Source organism: Conger conger, chromosome 8 (assembly GCF_963514075.1).
Source record: "Conger conger chromosome 8, fConCon1.1, whole genome shotgun sequence".
NCBI classification, from domain to species: Eukaryota; Metazoa; Chordata; class Actinopteri; order Anguilliformes; family Congridae; genus Conger; species Conger conger.
Window position 1 is genome coordinate 14,824,423 of NC_083767.1, and position 26,830 is coordinate 14,851,252.

At 46.9% G+C, this 26,830-nt stretch overlaps 1 long non-coding RNA gene across 1 annotated transcript in view; it reads right to left on the reverse strand.

Annotated features, from left to right (window-relative positions):
- LOC133135412 (uncharacterized) overlaps positions 1 to 26,830 on the reverse strand; it is a 54,984-nt gene that overhangs the window by 20,507 nt on the left and 7,647 nt on the right. The window contains exon 2 of the long non-coding RNA XR_009709386.1: positions 11,810 to 11,861. This is a non-coding gene — a long non-coding RNA (uncharacterized LOC133135412). The remainder of the gene's footprint in view (positions 1 to 11,809; positions 11,862 to 26,830) is intronic.

The following is a 26,830-nucleotide window of genomic DNA, read 5'->3' on the forward strand; positions in this document are numbered from 1 at the left end:
TAACATATCTTTTCTAGAGCTTTTTTTCTGAATAAGACTACAAGATTGCCAATGAGTTGAGACTCGCTCGCTTTAAGATTTGCTTTTAGAAGAGGGGCAAGAATTTCACTTGCCAAGCAGAAAGATATTAAAACAAGCTCATTTTGACTTGAGAGAAAGAAATACGATTTTAAGTCTTATCACAAGACTAAAACACTACAGTGCTAAGACCAGACCAAAAACACTTACTGCAGAGTAATACATGTGCACCAAAATTATTTTTCCAGTTAGCATGCAACAATTTTCAGGAGTAAACGTCCCTAAGATGGGAGAGCTGTGGAGCTAGAGAACTTCAGTGCCGCACTGTTCTTTTCCAGAGAAAACAAAACAAGATGAAAAACAGGAATTCACACACACACACACACACACTCTCCACCCATCCGTTTCCACGCCATCCATCTTTCTTCTGACTCCGCTCCCATTCGTCTCTGCGTCCAGTCATCTCGCCCAGCCCGCAACATCCATCTCTCCTTTCATCATTCCCCCGTCTCTCCGTCCCCACATCCATCTGCCCTTCCATCCATCTCTCCCTTCCTCCGCCCATTAATCCATTGATCTGTCCATCCATCTTTCTCCCTCGCTACCACATCTGTGTCCAGTACTGTACTGAGGAGCAGACCTGAGATTCCCTCTCAAATCTGCTGCAATAATCATCCAAATGCGCTGCATTCAAAATGACAATAAACAAATAAAGCTACCCAGTACAAAGCCAGCATTCAGGTATTCCTCTGAATATAACACTAGTCAGAATCGTATACAACCACCAAATCCAATAATCCAATTATTTTATACAATATATTCAACCACACTACGTTCAATACTGTAAATAAATACTGTATCCAATATAAACTACTGAATCAAACCGTTGCCCAAGAGTCTACTATAGTAAATTGCCATTAAATATAAAAACTACTGCATCAAATATAAAATGACCCACATCCTCAATTTTCATCAAATAAAACCCCTACTGCATAAAACAACCAATACCACTATCCAGTACATGAATCCCTCCGATATTGTAATATGCAACAGATTCAGTTATTCAAATCAAATCTACCACACTCGTTTGATAAATATGCCGTCTTCCAGACTGGAAGAATCTGCTCTGCGATGCACAACACCTACTCTCAAGAGGCAGACGTTCCCACAAAGGACTGGATGCTATGAGTGTAAGGAACAGTGGCTAATGAAGAGACACATCATAAGCAAGTTTCGTACGCAGGATGTGGCGAGGGATCGATACGATATAGTAACGTTGCCTTTCAGAGACCTGACTATGTACAACTCAACCGAGGGTGTGACTATAGCGTTACAGAGAAATACTGCCCGAAACAGAGGGAGGTCAAAGAGTTCCTCATTCATTATTTATGAATATTGTCTTTCAGCTCGTCAGCTCCCTATCGATTCACGGCGGAAAACGCAATATTCATAAATCATGAACAAGGCGGAGGCTCGCTGCCCTTCCAGACTCGCTTGTGTTCGGTTCCTCCAGAAAAAAACAAACTCCTCAAACAAAGGCCTTCCGTCACCAGCATCCTGCAATCTGTATGTTTAAGCCAATTTAATTATAAACATCTTAAAGGGGATTAGCCAGCATCTCCGCGTTAGTGAGGACAACGGGCACAGCCAGTCGAAGAGTCAGTGTAGTGATTTAGCCAGGCGGTGTTCCAGCACGCCACCTGACACATTGCATTATGGGATGCCACTGTTCATGTTACGGGACAGCCTAAATCTGTGTGTTACAGGGCGACAATGTCACAGACCCGCAGGGCCTGGGCTACAATTGTTACGGTTATTGTTATAGTTGCATTACAGGACGCAATTACCCTCACAATACAAGACAGATCTGCCCAGTGACACAATACAGGGTCACCCTTACATTTAATGATAGCATCACCGTTATCTGAAGAGCAGCACTGATGGGAGATAAGATATACTTTACTGAACCCTGTGGGGTAATTCGTCCTCTGCGTTTGACGCAGCCTAGTTACTTAGGAGCAGTGGGCAGCCACAGTGCAGAGCCTGGGGGCCAGTGCCTTGGTTAAGGGCAATGGCAGGAGCACACCAAACCTGACATGCATACCAGAGTATCCGAAGTAACCCCCCGCAGAGTTAGAATGCAGGGAATAGAGGAAAACAGCACCCTGAATATACAGTGCCATTTGTAAAGAGCAGGTAAAATATATGCATTCATGTGATCAAAGACCTACCAGACCAGACAAATGAACCACATCTGGATGTAAATTTGTGTAAAACTGGAGTGAACGCAGTTCAGAGCTACCTGAATGGCGGGAGTCTGAGCCAGACTCAGACGCCACCTCTCTTCCTCCATCTCCTCCCGGGTGAGTGACGATTAGCACACACACATTCAAGCCCTCGTGGCTGATGCTATCGGTCCTGGCAGCTGAACTTCACCCCTTATCGCCGCTGGCCGGGACGGCCGAGAGCCACGGCTAAGCCAGAGAGCGAGAGGCTGCCACAGCTGCCACATTCTGCCCCCAGCACTGCTACTCTGTTAGCCATTAACATCTGACTTCCTGCCATTTAGCAGCCATGTTTATGCAGAGCGATTTAGATGGCTTACAGACTTAGTGCACAATCCTCTTACACAGCTGCATATTTACTGAGGAAATTTGGTTTACCTCATTTACCTTGCTCAAGGGAACAACGACAACACCAACTGGCAATTAAACATACAGCCTGAAGACATAGACTCACGTACATACACACACAAACACACACACACGTCTCATTTAGCTATCCTTGATGGACATCTGTCCTTTTTAATGTCATTTTAATGTCCTCTATTAACATGGCAAGCTGTGGGATATTAGCAGAGGTTAGGAAAGGGGGGCTGAGCAGAGCATCGGGACCCAGAGCTAACAAGCATAACTATGGAAACAATTTCCTGTTAAAACCACAGCCCCACTCTTACCATTAGCAATTACATTTAACTTTTTTTTTCTTCTTTTGTTTTTCTTAAAAAAAAAAAGCTCTGAGAATAAGGTTGCTTGAGTTTAATATCAGTTTAATATAGAGTTTACATCAACCTCAGATTAAAATGAAGAATGTGCTTTCACAGCAAAACAAAGATGAAAGTTCAGGAAACAGATACTCTTCAGTATGGGTCTGTGTGAAAGGCCTGGAGAGCAGACAATGTAAACCAGGAACCGCCAGGCAACAGCACAGGCTAACGCTACAGGCTCCAGAGAAACAGCACAGGCTAACGCTACAGGCTCCAGAGAAACAGCACAGGCTACTGCTACAGGCCCCAGGGAAACAGCACAGGCTAATGCTACTGGCCCCAGGGAAACACCACAGGCTAATGCTACTGGCCCCAGGGAAACACCACAGGCTAATGCTACTGGCCCCAGGGAAACACCACAGGCTAATGCTACTGGCCCCAGGGAAACACCACAGGCTAATGCTACTGGCCCCAGGGAAACACCACAGGCTAATGCTACAGGCCCCAGGGAAACACCACAGGCTAATGCTACTGGCCCCAGGGAAACACCACAGGCTAATGCTACAGGCCCCAGGGAAACACCACAGGCTACTGCTACAGGCCCCAGGGAAACACCACAGGCTACTGCTACAGGCTCCAGGGAAACACCACAGGCTACTGCTACAGGCTCCAGGGAAACACCACAGGCTACTGCTACAGGCCCCAGGGAAACACCACAGGCTAATGCTACAGGCCCCAGGGAAACAGCACAGGCTAATGCTACTGGTCCCAGGGAAACACCACAGGCTAATGCTACAGGACCCGGGGAAACAGCACAGGCTAACGCTACAGGCCCCAGGGAAACAGCACTGGCTAATGCTACAGGCCCCAGGGAAACAGCACAGGCTAACGCTAGAGGCCACAGAGAAACAGCACAGGCTACTGCTACAGGCCCCAGGGAAACAGCACAGGCTAATGCTACTGGCCCCAGGGAAACACCACAGGCTAATGCTACTGGCCCCAGGGAAATACCACAGGCTAATGCTACAGGCCCCAGGGAAACACCACCGGCTACTGCTACAGGCCCCAGGGAAACACCACAGGCTACTGCTACAGGCCCCAGGGAAACACCACAGGCTAATGCTACAGGCCCCAGGGAAACACCACAGGCTAATGCTACTGGCCCCAGGGAAACACCACAGGCTAATGCTACAGGCCCCAGGGAAACAGCATAGGCTAACGCTACAGGCCCCAGGGAATCAGCACAGGCTAACGCTACAGGCTTCAGAGAAACAGCACAGGCTAACGCTAGAGGCCACAGAGAAACAGCACAGGCTAATGCTACAGCCCACAGGGAAACAGCACAGGCTAATGCTACAGGCCCCAGGGAATCAGCACAGGCTAAGGCTACAGGCCCCAGGGAATCAGCACAGGCGAATGCTACAGGCCCCAGGGAAACAGCACAGGCTAATGCTACAGGCCACTGAGAAAGAGCACAGGCTAACACTACAGGCACCAGCCTGCCTCCATGGTGAGTTTTTGCCAACCAAGCACCTGAGGAATCTAGTTTTTACTGCAGAACCCATAATTCACCAAATACAGTATAGAGTATTGTGAATTGCTGCTGAGAGCAAACAAAATTTCAGAAATGCTAACTCAGAAGCGAACATAAACCCACGCGATTACAGTGTACGCAAACTGCCGGAGCCTCAGCCGCTGCCCATAACTTCAGCCCGGCTGTAATAAAGTTCAGGCAGCTCCGCACAGACACTATATCCAACTTAGCTCGCTGGTGTCACGCAACACAAAACTCGGTCCGGGAAGGCACAGCGAACGGAACGACTGCGGTTGCGTTCGATACGCCTCCTCCGCACCAGCTGAGAGGCGGTTTATAAATTGGCACATAGTTTATGCGAGAACACAGACGCGGCGACGCAATCAATACCCCGTAGCGACAGTGTACGAGATCTTTACAGTGACATGTGTCCGACGCCTGCTTACAAAGGCGGGTTGGCAAACTCTGGAACTTAAATCACCGTGAAGCCTTTCAAGTGAAATAATGACGCGTTTGCAGAATCTCAAATTACCCCTCCCTTCCTGCGCCGATAAATACGGACCCCTTAATTAAAAAGCCCGCCGCCCGCTGGTCGTTAATCTTGCGCGGCCGATTAGCGAAAACAAAATGTCGGAGGGTCTGCCGATCATCGCCCAATTGACCGTTTGGGTTAACTTGCCGGTCCTCCCGGGGGGACCGTTCAGGGCCTGGTTGTCGGACGGCGGTATTGACAGCGACCGCAGTCTCGGGGAGGGGGATAATATGCGGGCGTAATTAGTGTCGGCTCGTGTGTATTCAGGGGAATACTGCAGAGTCAGAGCAGGCTGTGGGTTAATGAAAAGGGCTTCTGTCACAGGAGGCCATTGGAAAGCTGATCCTGGCTTGACACATAGGATTAATGCTTAAACACCCCCCTCCCCCTCCTGAGAACAAATAACTGGACGGGAGGGATGATGTCTTTGTACTAGGGGGCGCCTGCTCTGGTTGTGCCCCCACACCAGTGGTGAGGGGGGATCTGTTTGATCAGATTAGAACAGGATGTGGGCAGGCCTGTTCCTGGGAGGGGGCTGGTGCGCGTATCGGTTTCAGTTTCCACCGATTGCCCTCACTTCCTGAGCCAGCCAGCCGCACGCAGCCATTCCGGCTCCTGTCTACGTTCGATCTGCATGAAGCTTCAACACCGGGGACACTAGAACAATCTTTGGTCAAGCTCACCAACCGATTTAGCTAAAAAGTAAATGACTGAAGATGCAAAATCCTGAATGAAATGTAGGGCGGCCTGTAGCGTAGTGGTTAAGGTAAATGACTGGGACCCGCAAGGTCGGTGGTTAAATTGTCAAGAATAAAGTTGGCATGAAATCGAGAAACTGATCCTGTATGTATCCTGGTCTAGGACTGTACAGGACTGTACATTATACTCCATACATAACACTGCACACAGTGAAACTGCTGAAGAGGAGGAACTGAGAACACAAATAAACAGATGAGAAACTTCACTCTTGGCACACTGCCACCTGTCAGGTGGTCTGCCCTTCCACAAAGCGCAGGTTTAAACAGACAGCGCCCTCAACTCCACGCCTACAACAGTAATATTATCTGCTGAGAGGATGACGCATTCGTGTGCCCGGACAGAAGATGGACAGGAAGGGAGGTCTGAGACGACCCACAGCCATTGGGCCAGCGGGGCAGAGGGGACCCCTCACGCAGAACTGCAGAAAACCTTCAGCCCAGGTCACCAGGCGCACACACACACACACACACACACACACACACCTTTATGATACACAGTGAGAATGTGAGCAGTACATTACCCTAATGATGACAGGGGATTCACTGAAAACGCTGCCGAGCCAGTTTTATCAATGTTGTAAAACTAGAAAAATCGACATAATAGGCTACGTCATCGACATTCAGTAACTGCAGTAAAACAAGGGAGAAAGAACATCACGCAAGGCAAAGCAGAGATGTCTTTCCACTGCACACATGCACCTCTTCAGTGCCTGTTCTCCATAGCTAGTGCTCCCTCTACTGATCAAGGATGAGCACTGCAGGCAGTCAGGTACAGGAGCAAAGCTCATATACAGCACATGATGACCCATTGTATGGTTGGGCATGCATTTTAAATACTGACATATGATTATTAGGAAAAAGAGCAAGATTGATAAGAATAACAATATCAGATATTAATATTACTTTAATTTGCATTATTGTTGAAGCAATAACACATTTCTAAAATTTCCACATTTACTTCGATGCTCAGCACACGCTGTTAAAATGCCCTGTATTATTAGCACAGAAAATCCATCAGTCGCATTTGAAGATACGCCGAGTTCAGACCGTTCTCTTCCTCAGATGGGTTTTTCCACCTTAACTGGTAATAATGCTGAGCGTGAACAGGGATTAGGAACATTACCCATTTACCAGAAAAGTCATTTATTTCTCACATACGCAATCCTGACTTGAAAACTCCTCTCCACCAGGAGAAAAATAATTTGCCTCCGGTAAAACGGAACCATCAGCGACCTACTTTATTCAGTGATAAATACAAGCCCGAGAATTTAAACGGGGACGCCAATCTCCTCTGAAATTGAAAGCGCAATAGCCTTTTTTCCTCCCGGTGTGAAAACACCTTTCGCATGTCAATTAACGAGAGCGTATCACACGGCGCAGTGCTGCAGACGGTGACACCCCCGGTCCCCCAGGAGTAACGTTCACTTCCACAGCAAGAGACCTGCTGTCCTGGAGTGACCCGCTCTTTAAACCCACGCTTCTGTACGGTTATGTTAACTCAACAGCTGGACTGACAACAAAAACATGAACCCAGCTTCGCAATTAGGAAAACGTTGGGAACATAATAATATGATCGCAGAAGAAAAACAGTTCTCAGTTGGTCCACTTCGAGAGGTGTAGGTGGGGTGCTCGCGAATGCGGAAGAAATCCAGACGCTCTCCCTGCTGGAAACTCAAGCAGCCTGTACTCTAAAGGCATAACAATAGCAGGAAAAGGTGAAACAGACCAACAAACAAGATAGGATGCAGGGAAGCAATATGCAGTTCTTCGGACAGCCTTCAACGCAGTGTTCTGAACTCAAGGTCACGCCAGGTTCCATTACTGCCCATCGTATACCTGACACCTGCGGGCTTCTGCTTTCCAATTTGGCGCATATTTATACTTTTCTTAAATTAGTCTTGCCAAATACCGGAACCGTAATTTCATTCCCAACGGGAGGCCTCATTCATTAACGAAAGGATGCGGCGGCTATTAAACATGAGACACAACTGCCTGCATACAGAAATACCCCCTGGCTGCGGGGCGCTACGCTAAAATAGCAACGCGGCTAGTGAGAGGAGCACGGAATTTTTGCGAAACCAGGTCTGACTGACTGATGGGGTCCTCGCTCGTTTCTGTCACTGTAACTGCCTGTGTCGCATCACGCGGATACAAGCATTTCTGCCTTTTATCACGGCAACCGATTTTCAGAAGCCCGGTCGAAACACAGCAGGTACAGTCGGGAGTCTGGGGAGAGCAGGGGAAGGGGCTGCGTCAGAGAAAAGAGGTCCTGTCCTCCAGCACGGAGGAGAAACCCTCTCTGCTCCCTCCTGCTCCTCCCTGCTCCTCCACCTCACCCCGCTCCTCCTGCGCCTCCCCAACCCCCCGTGAGGAGGAGATGAAAGGCCGGTCGGCCATCTGGAGAAGACTCCGATGGAGATGCGCTAATTAGTACATCAAACTGCTTTCGGCCTGCCTCCGTTTGCTCAGGCCTCCGTTCGTTTGTTGTTCGGCCCGCTAGCATCAAAAACTCTGGGCGCACAATGAGCGTGAGGAAGTGAATTCAAGCGCGGGGGGGGGGGGGGGGGGGGGGGGCGCTGAAGCAGGCGCCGCTAACGCGCTAACAATGGGCTCTTGTTTGGAGCGGAGGGGCGGAGGTGACCGCAGACGCCCTCCGGAGCGCTGGCACACGCTCAGTCACACCTCGGGCCGTTTGATCGCGGATGCAAAGTAGACACTTCAGAAAATGCAAAACTGTTCACGCCCCGCACCCCCCCCACAGCAGATCAAAAGCAGATGATGAAAGCGCATTGTGCGTTTATTATCCCCTACGATCGGCGTGGCCCTTTCTTTCACGTCCAGCGGTTTAACGGTGGACTTCGGTTAACAATGGACCGTTTCGGTTCTGGCACTGGGTTCTGGCTCTCGACCTGATCGGCATCCCCCTTGGGTGAAATAACGATGTTTCTTCTTCAATTTTCCAGAAAAGCATTAAATGTCTGGCTACCTTTGTAAGAGCTCCAGTTAGCCTTGAGGGAACAATCAATTCACAGTGGAAAAAAACCCAAGAAAACAGCGTACACAAACGCTAAGGCCGTTACGACTCATTAGGCAACAGCACGCTTCAGGCGATGAGGTTTCTCTGCATCCTTAACTGCACTGCTTTACTGGCTGCAATCAGAGAGTGTCGAGACTCCAGTGGGATCAGATCGCTTTGTCCACAGCAGTGTGTACTGAGCAGCAGTGTATTCAGTACAGCATTGAAATACTCCGTAACCAAAGAGCTGCCAGGTTGAATTTTGGATAATACTTTACAATGGGTTTTCATTAATTGGCGTTAACTAATGTAGTTGTTAACCAATTACTGAAGTCAATTCATATTGGAATGGAAAAGTTAATGTATGTGTTCATGGTTAACTATTCACATAACAAATGCATCAGTTAGAAGTTAACAATTACATTAACTAATGAAAAGCTAATTCCACGCTTAATGAATGCTTTTGTACATGAATGCTTTTGTACATGAATGCTTTTGTACATGAATTCATTTTTATACGTTAACCAACATTTAAAACATTAATCGACATTAGTTAATGCCAAGTCATATACCTTACTGTATAGTGTGACCGAATCTAGAGAAGTACTACTGTACCTCAGAATAAGGGAGCTTGACATGCCACAGTAAATATCCAGGCTTATAAATGGTTTATATTGTAAATGCGTGCCAGCCAAAAAAATATCACCATGACTAGGAGTCCACAGCCAGAGGACATTAATGACCAACCAGCCACCCAGCTGAGAACAGGAAGAACATGAACTGCATCGCCAAAGGCCACTTGCGTGTCACTGGGAGGGGTCACCAATTCTGAGAGGACATACTATAGGGACACATCATAGGCCCCAGAAAGGTACTCAAATATGGCACGCACGCACGCACGCACGCGCGCACGCACGCACGCACGCACACTTTCCAAGAACCTGGAAAGTAAGAGCATGTCATGGGGCGTTTCTCTGCCTCACCTATCAAATTACATTACAAACAAATCATGTCACTGTGAGGAGACCACATTCAGCTGATGACACCATTTCTCAAAAATCATTCGACACACAACTGCCACAATACTGTTTTCTCTCCATGTCTTATAATAATAATAATAATAATAATAATAATAATAATAATAATAATAATAATAATAATAATAATAATAATGATAATGATAATGATCATAATCATAATCATAATCATAATAAAAAATGTAATAATATAGTACCTTTCAGTCTCCAATCTGAAACCCTCACACTGAAACCTTTAACATCTACGCAGACTAGATTGCAACTCAAATAAGAGTTCTTAAAGGGAACGGGAAGACCACAACTGTTACCGCCCTTCAGTTCCCCCCAGAGGGTGGGACAGCACACAGAAAGGGGTGAGCCTCGGTATCTGGGCTGTGTCCTTCCTGTGCAGAATTCTGTGAGGCTCCAAATTTAGAATTTCCCAGGCCTCCTCGTGGGGCCAGCGAGCACACACCCACTTTCCCAGACTGCACCAGTGACGCTCTAAATACAGTTTTAGTGCCGGGTGCTCACTATTAAAGACACAGCTCTAAGTACAGTTTTAGTGCTGGGTCCCCACTATTAAAGACACAGCTCTAAGTACAGTATTAGTGTTGGGTCCCCACTATTAAAGACACAGCTCTAAATACAGTATGAGTGCTGAGTCCCCACTATTAAAGACACAGCTTCAAGTACAGTATCAATGCTGTGTCCCTACTATTAAAGACACAGCTCTAAGTACCGTATGAGTGTTGGGTCCCCAGTATTAAAGACACAGCTCTAAGTACAGTATGAGTGTTGGGTCCCCACTATTAAAGACACAGCTTCAAGTACAGTATTAGTGCTGGGTCCCCACTATTAAAGACACAGCTCTAAGTACAGTATTAGTGCTGGGTCCCCACTATTAAAGACACAGCTAAGTACAGTATTAGTGTTGGGTCCTCACTATTAAAGACACATTATGAGTGCTGAGTCCTCACTATTAAAGACACAGCTTAGTGCTTAAAATTCAGGTCCCTCTGGGGTACAGGCTCGGCCTCCTTAGAGGAAACTCTGTGATTAAAGCTCTCCTCTGTCACATCTCCTGGGGGGGTGCTGCAAACCCCCTTCTCCGCCGTCCAGAGAAATAACAGCGTGCAAAGCTTCAGCATTAATCAACTTCTTGATTCAGCAAGGCGAATGTTGCGTTGGGGGAAAACCAAACCTAACTCTGGTGAAATTTCTGTGAATTACAGGATGATACCTCTTGGTTTTATAGTCTTTCGCTAAAGTGGCTCACCACAATCATTAGAAGGGAGCACAAACTCCTGATGAACGCTCTACAGAAACATCGAGAAGGAAAAAGTTTGTCAGTGACTTTGGTCCCTGAGGATGAAGAGTAGAGGCATGGTAAGACCACATAACCAGGACTCTGCACGTTCACGAGGGTCTGGGAACCAGACAGTCATGCGTTCAAACCACAACCGGGCAAATTCTCAACCTCATTGCCAAATATCCAGTGGAACGGATTGCAAAATGAAGCTACGTTTGTCACCTACATTGACAAACAAGCGACGTGAAGTCATTTTCCATTCTCATTCAGTATCAGAGTGCTTAAAAAAAAAATTTAAAAAAAAGACTCTGATATAGATCATTTTCTTCTTGCTCAGTATTGATCCATATCTCCCTGCTCGGGTTTCCACGAAAGCGTAGACGTGTATTACTCTGATAATGAGAATGACTCAAAAGCAGTCGTGTAATCAAGTTGGCCTCAGTTCACTTGGCTATAGAGAACCTGATCAGAACGCCGACTTAAAGCGACCGGACAGTGATGAATGAAGTCTTTGCACAGAACAGACCAATCAGAGAAGGGGGATATCCAACTGGCCAATCGACCAGACCATGTCCAGTAAAACCAGCTTGCCCACCCACCCCGTGAAAACATAAAAATCAGAGAAGGAGTTACTTACGATTCTGCTCCTCACAGTGGCCCACAAACAGAACTGTCTCTCTTCCGAGAACCTGAAAAAGAGAGGTTAAGTTATGCTATCGTGCTATTAGCAATTGCTGTTAAGGTACAAAGAAATCCACCTCGTTTTCTGCAGAAATGAGGGTTAAGCGGTCATGTTTATTGACTTGTGTATCTCTGTTTCTTTGCAGCTGCCAGAATAAATGTGCCGTTATCTGTAAACACTAGAGTGCTCAACGCTAATGTCACTAGCTATCAGCAGAAAGAAATGATCCTGCACGACAGATTGTTCAAGCTCAAGTCATTGATGAAAGAAAGTTGCACACGGGGAACGTGACGTTTTAGTGACACAACGCTAAATCCTATGAGGAAGTGGGATGGATTTTTCTTCTGATATGATCAGATTCTCAGACATTCCCAGACAGACACATTGTTAGTTAGCTACACTGACTAGCACAAACGAAGGGAAAATCTGATACAGGTCAGATGCGTTGACACGGACAACACTGTAGAAGCTAACGGTCAAGGGTCAGGCACAAGGTAAACATGCAGCTGAGGGCCTGCTTAAAGCCCACCCCTCAGGCCTGAAGCCCAATCATTATTAAACAACACGTTTTTTTTTGTTGATTCTGCGTACGCTCACCCAAAAAAATTATAAATTAAAATAAATAAATTAAATCCACAAGACTTTTACACCTTCAAAAGGGCGTGGCCCATTTGATTGCCGCCCTTATGGGTGGGAATGGAGGGGCACTCTGGGGCGTTTGTACAGATATAGAGGGAAGCGTTTACTAGGCCAGACTAATTAAATACCCGAAATAGAAGCACAGGAGTGCTCCGGGCCTGTCTACAGCGAGGCCAAGCGACTCTGAACAGACACGGTAGTTAGCACCAGAGCCAGTTTGTGCCCTCATTTGGGGCAGAAATGTACCCAAAGCACCCTCTCTGATTTTGGGAAGTGAAATCATTTAGAGCCCCCAGACAGACTTCCTGTCTGGCCAATATCGCACCCACATGCCCTGTCCTCCCAACGACTTTGATTGCCACAATTCACAGAAGGCCCTAATAAAGGGTGCAATAAACCGTCCGGTCCTGTATGAGCAGGACACGCCAGACCTTCACCGCAGATTCACAACGTCTCTTTACACCGCATCAACGACACTAATGCGTCCAACCAGGGTTCAATAAACCAGGAAACTAGCCAGGGTTCAGCGATTCTACAGGCTGCCATAAACCAGGAACACACAGCCTTCAACTCCTCTATATTAGTACTGTAGTACTCCTCATCACAGCGCCTTCCTCATCATCATCATCATCATCACAACAAATGAAGCAACAATATGACCAGCTAGGTTTGCAACAGTCATGGTTTTTGTACAGACTCCAAGTTTTAGGTAATGTTTGCCCTGTACCTCAGTTATATGTAAACATAATCATCTTAGTGAGATAGTTAATAAGATAAATAATAAAATAAGAGCCATAATTTGCCTGGGACCATAACATGTCCATATTGTCAAACAAGAGCGGAAATAATGCAATGAAGCATGTTAATAAAAGGGTGTGATACACTGGTTCACATTTCCACTTCAAAAAAACATTTAATTTGATTTACCTGCACATTTTTCAGCTAGGTTATCAGCTGTCCTATGCCCACTCCTTTTCAGCCACAAAACAGCAGATTTATCAACTTTAGTTTCTACAATATACCATCCTGAGATTTTAAAAAAAGAAGAAAACAATCACAGAAGTCCCAACTCCAAAAGTGAGTCACACAAGAATAATTTTAAATTGTGCACTTTATCCCCATATTTGCATACAAAACAATCAAAACATGTAAAATGAAATCAATGGTATACTTCACCCAGAAATAAACAAACTCTTAACTCATCACACGAATGGTTGCCACTATGGTCAGTCAGACTTGCAAATTACAGCAGATATGATGACTAATTCTGCCAAATTGATAACATGCTTATTCACTTACTGGTAGCCAAAACACAGTAGTACAGGAAAATGATAAATCCACGTTTATTGTTGTTCACAGTGTGACATTTGTGAAACGGTGAAAAGTGCTAATAACTTGGATTACGATGAGCATAGGGACGTCTACACGCTCAGCTCATTCTTGCCACATAGTGCACACCTCGGAAACCACAGTTTCTGTCTCAGATCAAGTCACGGTAAACCGGTCTTTTCATGGGTGTTACAGGAAGGACAACACGCTGCCTGGCTACACAGTGTGAGAACCTCTCTGAGAAATGCAGCTCTCTGAGAATAAAAACAGCTCCTGTAAACTCGCGGGGGAGAAATTAACTTTAAGCCACAAAATCAGGATAAACTGCTCCTCATCTTGGAAAACCAAGGGTTCCTCCACGTCACACCCAGGAATGAATATACACAATTAGACCGTGGCACAGGCTGCAGCTGAACCCTTGTGCTGATGTTGATGACATTGGACAGAAATGAAGATCGGCCCCTTGCTTCAGTGGGCACCAGGCAGCTAAAGAAAGAATCACAATGTCAGGCTGTGTGGTTTTAAATACTGTCAAAATATTTAATAGTAAAACATTAAAACGCCTTACACTTATTAACAGTCTTGTTATCAAAAAAGTATTTTTAATAGACATGTGAACAGTAATCCGGATGACTACAAAGCCAACTTGCAAGCTGTGTATCAATCGAAGCTCTTTCCACACAGTTCTCATGCTAACCAGCAGCAACTAAACAAAGCTTAATCTCATTATACTGAACCATCACAATCAGCTAGCAGGTAATATCCATTAGTTGCATGTATGATATTAGTTTGACTATATCTCAACATAAGATTGTTGCTGGTCGGTTTATGTCACCAACGTCATCACAGTTTTTAAGGTTTTCTTCATGTGTTGGCTTTATAAACATTTCTTACAAGCATAATGGGGAATGCTCCTTTGGTTCCCCACGCGGAGGGGAAGACCCTTAGCGTAGCCGTCTGCGACAGCTCTGAAGGAAAGGGAAGCTCTGCTAGGCACCAACGCAGCTGTGAGGTCTACCTGAGCTTAAAACAGTATAGGCGGGGAAAACTTCCGACTGCAGGGCAGCAAATGCTTCCAGATGAAGGTGATGAAAAAGTGAGATATCTCTGAAAAGATAATACAAGATTTACCTCTCACTGCTACAGGTCCGAGTTCCATTTGGGAAATAAACCAGCCATTGCCTGTAAACTACTCTCCAGTGTACAGGAGCAGTATTGCACAACTCCACATAAATTGCACTTGAATCAAATCACAAAACGGAATTAGCGGTCATCTCCGCCGCTTCTCCGCCCGTTCCATGCAGACATACGCACGCGAAAACACATCAATCTCACGAGCCCCGGACCAGACACTTTATTGAAATGGAAAGAGAGCCGAATTTGCTACATTGACCAAGTGCTAACACCCTGGAAATTCCTAAAGCAACTCAAAACTCCCCAGCGGGTTTTCAATTTGCAGAGCTTTGAGAAAAAGTTTATTTTGCCAGAGGGGAAGACATTTTGTGAACCGTGTTAAGTGGCATAACAGTCATCCACTTCATTGCGTGCACCAATGAAAAATGCATTCTGGGATACTGCACGGCTGCAACTGTTGGTGCAAGAAGGTGTAGACACCAACAAGGGACTTTCACTTCAAAGAACACAAATCTGAAAGTTTCTTTGTACTTCGTACTTAGTACTTCACAGCTTCATTGTCTTTGAAAGACACCATTTCTCCCCCCATCTTAGAGGTTATGTATAGGTTTACATTCCAGGGACAATCATGGAGCAAAATGCTCTCACTTTTGTTTCGGGAATATAAGCAGGTGAGTGCATTAGAGTACAATGCTTGGTCCATAGTCATTCACTCAGGATGTTGTCAATCTTAGATAAACACATTTATTTTAAAAATTATCATTTTATAATGATTGCCAGCTGTGTGATTTTAAACAATTAAATGGCTTTAATTCTGTTCTGTGGCACAGTGGTACATAAAGGTACAACAGAAGTAGGTATCAAACATAGTAAAATAATAATACTTTTCTGTTAGCAAGAAGGTGACAACATTCTTCAACTCACAAGATGTAGTTGAAGGACGAGGTATAGCGTATGTGCTAAAGTAATTTCCTGTATTTGCGTCAGCTCGAATTTGCAATAGTAATGAACCACAGCACAGAACCAGTCGAGAGGACATTGGTGTTCACACCTGTTCACACAAACTGCACCAAGGTGGTAAGCGCACTAGGGTTCAGAAGAACCATGCCAAACAAACTAGGTGTGAAACCCACTATACATACAGCTACTGTGGTCTCGCCGTTTTCAGTCAAGAGTAAACAGAGAATCAAAAGATCTTTGTTCTGGGGTCCACTCGAATGAAGAAGTATCTTTACCAGGAATCCAAGTTCATAAAACTCGAAGCCATGCATACCAGGAACAGGATGTTGCTTAATGCCGGCTGTCCATCCTCGGGTTCTCTCGTTTCCCACAATGAAAGATAGCGTATCAACCATGAGCTGTAATTTGGTTGAGACTGAAGTGAGGAATTTGAACCGACAGGAACATAAAGTGTGAATCTTCCTGCTGATTTGAGAGTCCCAGGCTAGAACAGACCGCTAAACCATAAAACGGGTTCCTCCTCCCCTACCAAACCCCCGAGTCTCCCCGCGGCCACCTTTCCCAAAACACAGCTGACTGGTATTATCCCGGATCCTGCCTCTGGCTCCGGCTCCGACTCACGGGGTTATTACCCACAATGCACCCCGGGAAAAAGCCAGGCATCCCTTATCAGTCCCATACGGGGCACATCGGGCATGCTTGCGGGGAATTGGTCTGGCTGCGAAGGAAACAGGGGAGAGAATGCACAAACAAGCAGAAAACCCTCCATTAATGTGCAATAAAACAGGAGAACTGGCACAAATTATTCTGAGGCAAAAGGGTTGTCTGACTAATGACCTGAGGCTATCATGAAGCCAGAAACTGTCAGAGTAGACAAAGTGTTACATCGTTTTTAATGCTGCATTTTAAGGCAACATTCAGAGGCATTCATTTGAAATGCAGGGATATAAATAAAACTAACAGTGCACCGCATTGATTTGTAACCATGAATTACAAAAATATCACCATATATTAGGAGACCAAAATATCCCGTGAAGAGAGGAGACCCGTGCAAGCACAGTTTTGGCGGACAGGGAGGGGAGAGTTTTGGCGGACAGGGAGGGGGGGAGTTTGGCCTACGCTGAGAACCCCCGGTGGGGGGTGGGCCTGGGGCGGACATCCCCGGACAGATCTGGTCTGGCCCCTCAGAGGGCCCTGACCGCAGGCTAATCCTGGCGCCCGTACCAGAGCTGGACGCGAATGTCCTTCCAGATGGACGGGCAGCCGGCCTCATCCGCCTCCGTCCAGCCATCAGGCGCTTTGCCCCTCATCCCGCCGGCAGCTGTGTGTCGCGCGGGAGCAGATGGACGGCGACCCGTGTCCTCGCACGCACGGAGGCCGCCTGAACAAGGCCAGCGGTCAGGTAGCTTCAGCCAAGCCGAGCCGACGCTAGCCGAGCCGACGCTACCGAGCTGACGCTACCGAGCCGACGCTACCCAACTCACTGCATTTTTCATCTTCCCTGGATACTGGAACTCAAAAAAGGGTTCTCACAGCATCTGTATGGAAAGTACCAAAGCTATATCAGAAGTGACCACTTTTTCACTGGTATTAAAGAGCGACCCCGTGACTTCTGCAATCTACTGAATAACAAATATAGCACTTACTGAGTACAAAAAAAAAAAAGGACATCAAGTTCATAAAGCCTAAGAATAAATTTTAAAAAATTAAAAAAAAAAAGCTACAGCTAATCCAATTCTCTGGTTGTTTCTCCCCCCACAGACACAGACGGGGCAGTTGTAATTGTAGATACACGAGGCACTGCCCCCGGGGCTTGCATGATAAACTACATCCAGCCACTGCCAAGAGAACCGTCACCGTCGCGCTTCCAAATGGGCTTTGGCGTTTCTGGCACGAGCGTGTAGGAGCAGCACACGGAGAGATTTAATGCGTGTCTTACTGCAGGGTGAGTGTATGTGGCGCTTAAAACAATGCCTTAGCATTTCCAGATGTGGTGGGATACAGCGCAGTAGATAAAATGCGAGAAATGACATTTAAACAATGGCTTTTTAACGTCTTCTGCGGCAAGTGCGGTTTAGAGAAATTCACGGAACCAAAATCTAAGAAGGCTATGGTTTCTCAGTGACGACGTCTCAAGTTGGCTTTCAAAATTCTTATTCCTCAAGAAAAGTAAACATTTGCTGCCCCTTCAATCTACCAAAGTCCTCTCGGCAAGCAGGAGACACAACACAATTATCGTTTGTTTACATGGGGGATCTGGGGCTAATGATTTACCCTGCTGCTAAGCTCACCTGTGTGCTGAAATCTCCCAGCCCCCAGTCATTCGCCGTCTGGAGTCTCTGCAAAGTATCAATACCAAGCCCAAACCTGCTACTGCAGCACATTAAAGACCTCAGTGGGCCGCACGCGATGACTCAGACAGTGCCGAACACTGCATCAAGGCGGTTTACTCGTCAAAACAAAACAATCTTGAGCACGCGTGTAAAAAGGCAGATAAGCTACCCAGCTAAATGAAATAAAAACCGCAAGTCTAAAGCTAATAAATACCCCCACTCACGGTCAGAAACGGTCGAGTTGACCCTTCAGGCCGGCGGATGTTATTCATACCCCTGACCGTTGCGAGACCCCGATTTCAAAAGATGATGCACTGTGGGATTTTTCCGAGGTCGGTGCTTTGAGCCGAGAGGAGACGGGCGGAAGGGCGAGGCCGGGGCCGGCCGTCCCGTGGGAACGCTGCGGAGAATGCCAAACAGCCCTTTCTCTCGCCGGAAAGGTGGAAGTGGAGCGGAGGGCAGCCCTGTGGGAACGCGCGGTCGTTCCAGCTCCCGTTTGGCGGGATTCTAAATTTTCTCCCCCCCCGGTCCCCGCCGAGGGGTTAAGTGCCAGAAGCCGAAAGGGTTTGCGTTTGGTTCCAGGCGGGGGGTTGATTACGAGAAGGCCAGCCAGAGCTCCGGTTACCGGTAAAAATATATCTTCACTGGGAGGGAGTGTTAGGCCAAACATTCCACAGAGAGGAAAAGCCTGCTGGGGCCCCCCACAGAAAACACGGCATATTTCTCCAACTGTTTCCCTGTAGCAAGCGGCGCGCAATCTTCAACATTTCCCAAGATCCCCCAGCGACTTGGCCGCTAGGCCTCGGCCCTCCTGAGGCTACGTTGGCGGTACAGTACTAAAACAATCCATCTTGGATGCAGTACAGACAGGCAAAATCTGTGTTTGCTTGACAATGTTTGCGCTAAGTGGCATTTCGTTTCTTACTGCAGTCCGGTGCTGTTGTTGTGTGGTCCTGCTTTTTATTGTACATGCCTTGTATTTGGATTTTAGACTTGACAAACTAATTTCAATTGTGGACTTCAAACATGCCATTTGTGACTGTGATTGAAGTATGCTTCCGTATTTAACCTACTGCCCTACTTTTAATTATTGTCGTACCTCTGTCTCATTCCCCATTTGACGTAATAAATTTTGTCAACTCTTTTGTTGTGTAACTTTATTATGTTTCGTTCAGGCCCACCTTGAAAAACTCAAGGGTCAATCGACACAAACGACTCTGCAGGAGGTGCTTTTCGCACTCTCGTGTTTGGAAGAGAAATAGAAGCTGGCGCTTCAATTAATTCAGTTCAGAGACCGGGTACTGTAGACACCTCGACAGTTCCCCAGAACAGACGAGGGCCATCTTGTTGCTGACTAGGTGTCAGACACACCCTGGTGAGAACAGAACACGCACAGGCCCTACAGCACAACAACGGAAGCAAAAAGTTTAAAAAAAAACAACAGCCAGGAGCACTGTGGCCCTCGGAGAAAAGCTCCACCCCTTGCAGTAATGGTGGGCTCTCACCCTCAGAGAAGCTATACTCCCTGCAGCAGGTGAGGACATTTTCCCAGCTCGATGGACAGAGGCCCAGAGCAGACCGCGCCAGTCAAACTCAATGCTTTTCCCTCACACATATCCGGCCTTCACTGCCACCGCTGCCCGTGTCTAATAAAGCGGCTCTTCAGCAGCCTCCAGGGAGGCCCCGCCGTCAGCGTCAATACGCCCCGGTACAGTGCGTCACACACCCCTTCCCCCGCGACCCCTCCGTGCGCGGCGATGTCCGTCCGCAAACACTCGCGCGCGGGGAGGGGAGGGCGAATCCTCTCCCGGCCGCTGCGATTAATCACAGGTGCGACTCGCAGCGCCCGAAAGGTGCGGCCCCGTGCCGAATACCGATGGACGGGCTTGGTGAAGCGCTCGCTCCCCTGCGCGCCGGCCGAGGGGTGACAGGCTGGGTGACAGACGGGGGAGGCTCTGGCGTCAGGAGAGGCAGAGGCCGCAGAGGGCTCAGCCCTGCAGGCAGTAAGCCCGTAAGTCTTTCATCTTGTAAGGATGTGCGACAAGGTGCAGAGCACTTAAAGAACAGGGCTGGCAGGTGTACCGCGGCTGTGGGGGAAAGGACATGACGGATGTGCGCACACGTACACACGGACAATACGCACGCACGCACGCACGCACGCACGCACGCAAAACAGATACAGACACACACGCAAAACAGATAGACACACACAAAACATACACACACACACACACACACACACACACACACACACACACACACACACACACACAAACAAAACATACACACACAAACACACACACACTAAACAGATACACACATACACACAAACAATACACACATACACTATACAAATACACAGACACACACACACTATACAGATACACACATACAAACACACACAAAGACATTTAACAGCTAAACAGACTAAACGGTTAATAATGACCATCAGCAATACAAAAGCACTATTGCCTCAAACACTACAGATATCACTGCAAATTAACACAAAATTATATGTGGAATAGCCTACATTCTATTCTAGAAATCTCTCTTTAGAAGGACATGCATAAAACTACTCCGGAAAAGACCTTCACTAAATCACTTTAGACAATGTGTTCATGAGGTGCATGAATGACTAATTAACTGCATCGCTGAAATAACGGGGAATGGCTTTGAACTTGCTCATTAAGAGCCGTTCTCAGCAGAGCGCTAGAGCTCATTCTCCAGTGTGAGAGAGGAAATGGCCCTTTTCCTGTTCTGTAGGCAGGCAGAGACACGTCTGGAGAAAGAGTACCGCCGAGCCGGACACGAAACTCACGGCCTGATGGGATACTTCAGCTCCTGCTCCTCACCCAGGGGCGACTACCTGTGGCCCCAACCACCGAGTTCCGCAGCCACGCCTCAAACTCCCCGCCCCGTCACTCCCGAAATGGACCCGTCGCCGTCGAGAAGGTGGGCGTCCAGCCAGACGCAATTGGTAAGCTCCGTTATGAGCCCTTCAATTTCACACCCTGTTTGCGAGTCCTGTCTCCGTGATCCGTGTCATCGTTCGTGTACTTAGGCGATACGGAGGCAGCCAGTTACTAGAGACAAACAGCTGGCAGAGAGGCAGGAAGTGAATCACTCTCAGACCGGAGGGGTTTTCTCTACTGTATCGAGTGCCGAGGGAAAGGGGGGGGGGGTGGTACTTTCAAAGGAATGTGTCTGACACGAACCTGACTGAGTCAGGATAATCCCTCGCAGGGTGACTTGGCGTGTTTTTGTCAATTACACAGCTCGTTGCACTCGGAATTAATTCCGCGATGACGGGCGGCAGATTAATAACCGAGGGGAGTTCCACCGTTGGTCCTGGCGAAACCGCTCGTGTCTAGCGCTCGTTCGCGTCAGGCTCCGATGGGCCCGCGCCCGTCGGTTATTGCTCCGCAAAACACGGTTTCCCGATTTGATACCGACTTTACAACGCGAACTAGACCTGACGCCCATAGCTGCTCAACTGATACTTTATGCGAATACCTTATCCAACCCGTTCTGTAGTTCTTCTAATGACCTTCGGTAAGCGCTTGTACGTCGCTTGGGATAAAATAAAATAAAATAAACGTAGTGTAATGTTACGGTTAGCGTCAGCGCTAAGGCTTGCGGCGGAAGCTGACGTTTGGCAAGAAGCCGCACAACAGTTTTCGGTCGAAATGAAGACCTCAGGAAAGCAGGCTTCCGTAGGGACGTGGACCTGCGCTAAAGCTTGCCGCACCGTGCCGGGTCCTCTTATGGAAATAAACGAGGAAAACGGGAGGTTTTCTGAGGCGCCGTTACCGTGGAAACTGGGATAAAAGCACAGGTGTCATCTAAGGACCTTGCTCGCCTGCCCACAGCTCAGAGAAGAGAGAGAGCACTAAAGACCAAGACACAGGAGAAAAGAGGCAAGCAAAAAAAAAAAAATCTATTCCTCACAAAATAGACGCAATCAACCTCCAATAAATCATATTTGTATACCTGCTCACAGAAGTCTTTTCAAGGCAGAAGCGGCTGAGGAGGTTTGATATGAAAAGGAAACAAACAATGTTTGTTTGGAGACGCCACCAATTTATAAATCAACCTTACAGCATGACTTCTACAGAAAAGATGAGCACCATTAGAGTTAATGGCACTTTTCACTCTGCTACAGCAATTACGGAGCACCTTTCTCCCAGAAACAGTGGGGAAGCAGTCAGGGATGATATTAGAGTGATACCTGGCTGTGTATGTGCTCATCAATCCAGCGCAAGCTGTTATTCTGAATCTCTCTCCTGGGTCGTGTTAAAGTACGAGTGGAACCTACAACAGTACTGTGAAAAAGACTTCCCAGATATTTCTTAAACCTAAATCTGGTTTTAGATTTTTTATTTTTTTATTTTTTCTAAATGAGTGTGTCAGTAGAAAAGAGCAAACGAGAGATTGCCAAATAACATTTCGTTTGGGAGAAATTCTCATGCATTTTTGCATTTCATGAAAAAGAAATCACATTAGTAGACCACCTTGGTGATAAACTTGCTTGAGACTGTCTGGCATAACCTGGTGAGCCAGAAGCCAGCACTCCAATATGTTTGGAATGATTTTCTAATAAAACCGCAGCACAGTGTACCGAAGAGAATTGATGCAGTTTTAAAGGGGACGGGTGGCCACAACAAACATTGATTTGCTTTAATTTCTTAACAGTTTACGACTCTTTATAGTACATGTTCCGATATGTAGAAATTCTTTTTCTTTTTTTCTTTACAGAATTATTCTACAAGACTTCTACGCAGTACTCCACCTCATGACTAAATGCGCCCAGAAGACACAGAGCTGGACTTCCTCCGTCTAGCTGGGCAAGATTGTGTTGGAACATTCTGGAAGGAAAGGGTCTGCTGTGCTGGAGCCATCTCGGAAGGCTTCTCATCTCCATTAAACTGCTGTTCAACATGAGTGGAACAGGAGGAACTCACCCTGCACTTAGTATTACTGATGCATTGAAGTTCTATACCACGTCAGTCATTAATCGCTCACGATTGTGGCTTGGGTTTTAATTAAGGTCCTGCAGGTACAGCCAACTGAAGATCCTTTCCAACTCCAGAGGTCAACCTTACCCTCACCCTCAAGTTTAATACAGCACACTAGTAATACAAATTAAATTGCCAATTTAAAAATGCTTTTTTTCCCCGAGTGTTTGCCACCCTTGGTTTGCCATTTTTGAAACAAAGAAAGCCAATGATGTGATGCCACTACAGTTGATGGACAGTAAATCCTTTTTGCACACCGTAATTAGCATCCGCGTTAGCCGTTTGACAAGACAAAAGACACGCATCTTAATTATGTTCAAAGCTGGTTGTTTGAAGATTAGGGGTAGCCTACAGATTTGGGTAATTAGCCACATCAATATTTCAGTGTGTCACATTCCCCCAGCCATGTGAGAACGCATTGGAATCTCTATATTTTGCAGGTCTTGAGGCACGTGCCTTGACGTTGGCACGTATTTCATGATAATAATGCCCATCTCTAACAGCTTTTATTTGCCATAATACATTTTATAAGTGACTATGTCCATTCCTATTGTCTGCTTTTGCTGTTCCTCATCATTTTATTTTATATCTATTAATTAGCCCATTTTTAACCTCATGCCCACCCCCTCCTCTTGCATCCTCACAAGCTTTTTTCACTCTTGCCAGGCTGTCATTGAAAATCACATTCCGATCTTAATCCACCCGCCTGGTAGAATAAAGGTGACAATTTTTTTTTTAACAAATGTAAAAAGTTGCTGCGCCTGCAAGCATCACTCAGACAGCTAATTTGTAAACTGTAACAGTAACGCACAGCTGCTTCGCTTAGTGTCAAACCCTACAGTCTTTCACTCAAGTCTTATTACGCCATTTAAAATCCCCCTGCAGCTAAAATCAACACCTCCAGCTCCGTTAATTCGGCTAATTATTGCGCTCTGTACACTTACAGCGGAAAGGATAGAACAAATAAGCTGTCAAAGCAGCCGTTTGCTTACCTTTCCCACCACTTTCATAGCATTACTGCGAGAAGCATTCTTTCTGGCCTGTTATTGCGAGGCCAGAGTAAAGTTTGGTTGAGAGGTCATCTGAGAGTAGCGTAGACAGGATAAACGTACGGGACCTGACAAAGACACCAACAGAAGGTGCCGCACTGGGGCCTCAACTTCCGCTCACGCCGATAGCATCTATTCACATGCCCGACGACCGTTTTAATGGGTCGATGGCATTCACACATGACGGTGCCAGCAACTGCTGTCTGAACAAGCAGCTGTCAAAATTGTAAGCCGGAGAAGTCGTCTTTCAAGAAGCCGAAGAGAAAGAACGGTTCTGAATCAATTCACAGCGACTGGAGGAACAGCTTGTGCAGTCAGTTTTTCACTCGTTCAGGCAGGAGACGACTTGAAGGAGCGAGCATCAATCCGGCAGAAAGGTCACAGGGGTTCAGCTTTCATAGCACAACACTGTGCACTCAACCTCTCAGGAACCGGCAAACCCGCAAACCAACATTTGGCTGTCGGAAGCCAAGAAAGCTGATACGCTACCATAGTTAAAGACATATTACTAAGCAATTACCAGCTACCCTGTAATCCAATGACAATCAATACTCAGTTGTAATATCTAATAACTATAATTACCAACACCAGGATCCATAGAGGGAAATATAGCTATATGCTATATTCATTGTACATTGTCAAATAAACAAATGAATAATTGCACGTGAACAAATTCTGATGTGACTAGCAATGGACTAGCCTTGTTTTCAGCAACACTGCCATACCTTTTAAGGAGCCAGATCGAGCTTCTACTCCAACGTTTCTGAAAGGAGTCGAGAGACACCTGGATGAGCCAGATCCAGATTACACCGTTTTTCACGCCCCCCTGACTGGACCCGCTCAACGCTCAAACCGCAGACGTGAACAGGGTTTAGGAGATCCACGCACCTGCCCCCTGCGCTCAACCGAAAAACGCAGAACGGGTTCCTGAACCGCATCGACGGCGAAGCCCTCGGAGAAGTGCCGAGAGGCGGGCGTGTTTCGTCCCGGCGCGCGTCGCCATGGAGATTATCCCCGCTAATAAACCTTAATGCACTTTCACCGGGGCCACCAGCTGCCACAGAGCCGGCCCCGTGCGTCCCGGCCCTCCTGCAGATTTGGAGAGGATCTGGGGATCTGAGGATCACCTCCTGGGGCCATCTGCGCACTCGGGGACGTCTCTCCGTATCCTCCTGGGAACCTCCCGTCCCGCCCCTTGGGAACGCACCGACCGGTGTCCGCAGTGTGGGAACGGCGACGCACAGAACTACTCTGAAGAGAGGTGGCCTCGCTACTGAACTCCAGTAGACTAGTGAAGACCAATAACCATAACCCACTGAAAGAACATAGTGCACCGGCTATGGGGAAATGACAGTAAAGCAAGTTCTTGACACAACACCGAAAAAAGTCTACAGTAGGACCCTGAGAGACAGTTTGGGATAGGCACACAATCACCGGTTTGAAATAGCCCATGTCAACTGTGCAAAGCATCCTATCCAAGTTGAATTACTGTCAGCAACTTCAATGGTGGGTTTGAATACATTACATTACATTACTGGCATTTGGCAGACGCTCTTATCCAGAGCGACGTACAGTTGATTAGACTAAGCAGGAGACAATCCTCCCCTGGAGCAATGCAGGGTTAAGGGCCTTGCTCAAGGGCCCAACAGCTATGCGGATCTCATTGTGGCTACACCGGGATTAGAACCACCAACCTTGCGTACCTTATACCTTATACCTAATACCTTATTAAACCCTTACTTTCTACAGTGTTCTTACCTAGAAAATTAATCGATTGACAAAGTAGTAGATGATAACCTACATCACTGAAGCTTACTATTGAAAGCCCTACTTTTTCAGTTCAGAAGACATTGGGTGCCGCTGGGAGCTGCAGTACTTTCCGTGTGGGATGACAGTGGGAAACGTAGTTCCCAATACTGTCTTCAGAAAGCCGTCTCACTTCACTATAAACTCGAGGACGGGCATTGTGTTTGTGCAGGAGGTGGAAAGAGGGGAAGTTTGTCATAAAACGCAGGACTTTCCCCGAGATGTGAGGAGAAAGGAGAGGTTTGGGCAGAGATAAGAAGGGTAGAGCAAGCTTCCCTCGCAGTCCACCGACACACCCTGCACACACACTGATACCACACACTGATACTGCACACCCACACCCACACATGCACACACACACGCACGGTCCTGGAGCCTTCCATTCACATGGGGCGCATGCCATCATCGCTCACTCAGCCCATTGAAATTCATTGCAAAGCAGCTCTCCGCGAGGTAATCCTTTCAAACAACGCTGAGAGAGGCACAAGCAGCCTCAGGCTATACAATACCCCAGCCGTCTCAAATTGATGATTAGCCAAAGGGGTCATCTTCGTGGGGGGTGGGGAAATTAGACCATCCCACCACAAACTCTGTCTTCTCCCCACACACCCTGGCATGGTTCCATCCAGTAATGCAACGTACATTCGTAAAGTAAAACATACAAATTCAGAAGGAGCTAGGATTTATGAAACTGAATATATATACATGGGG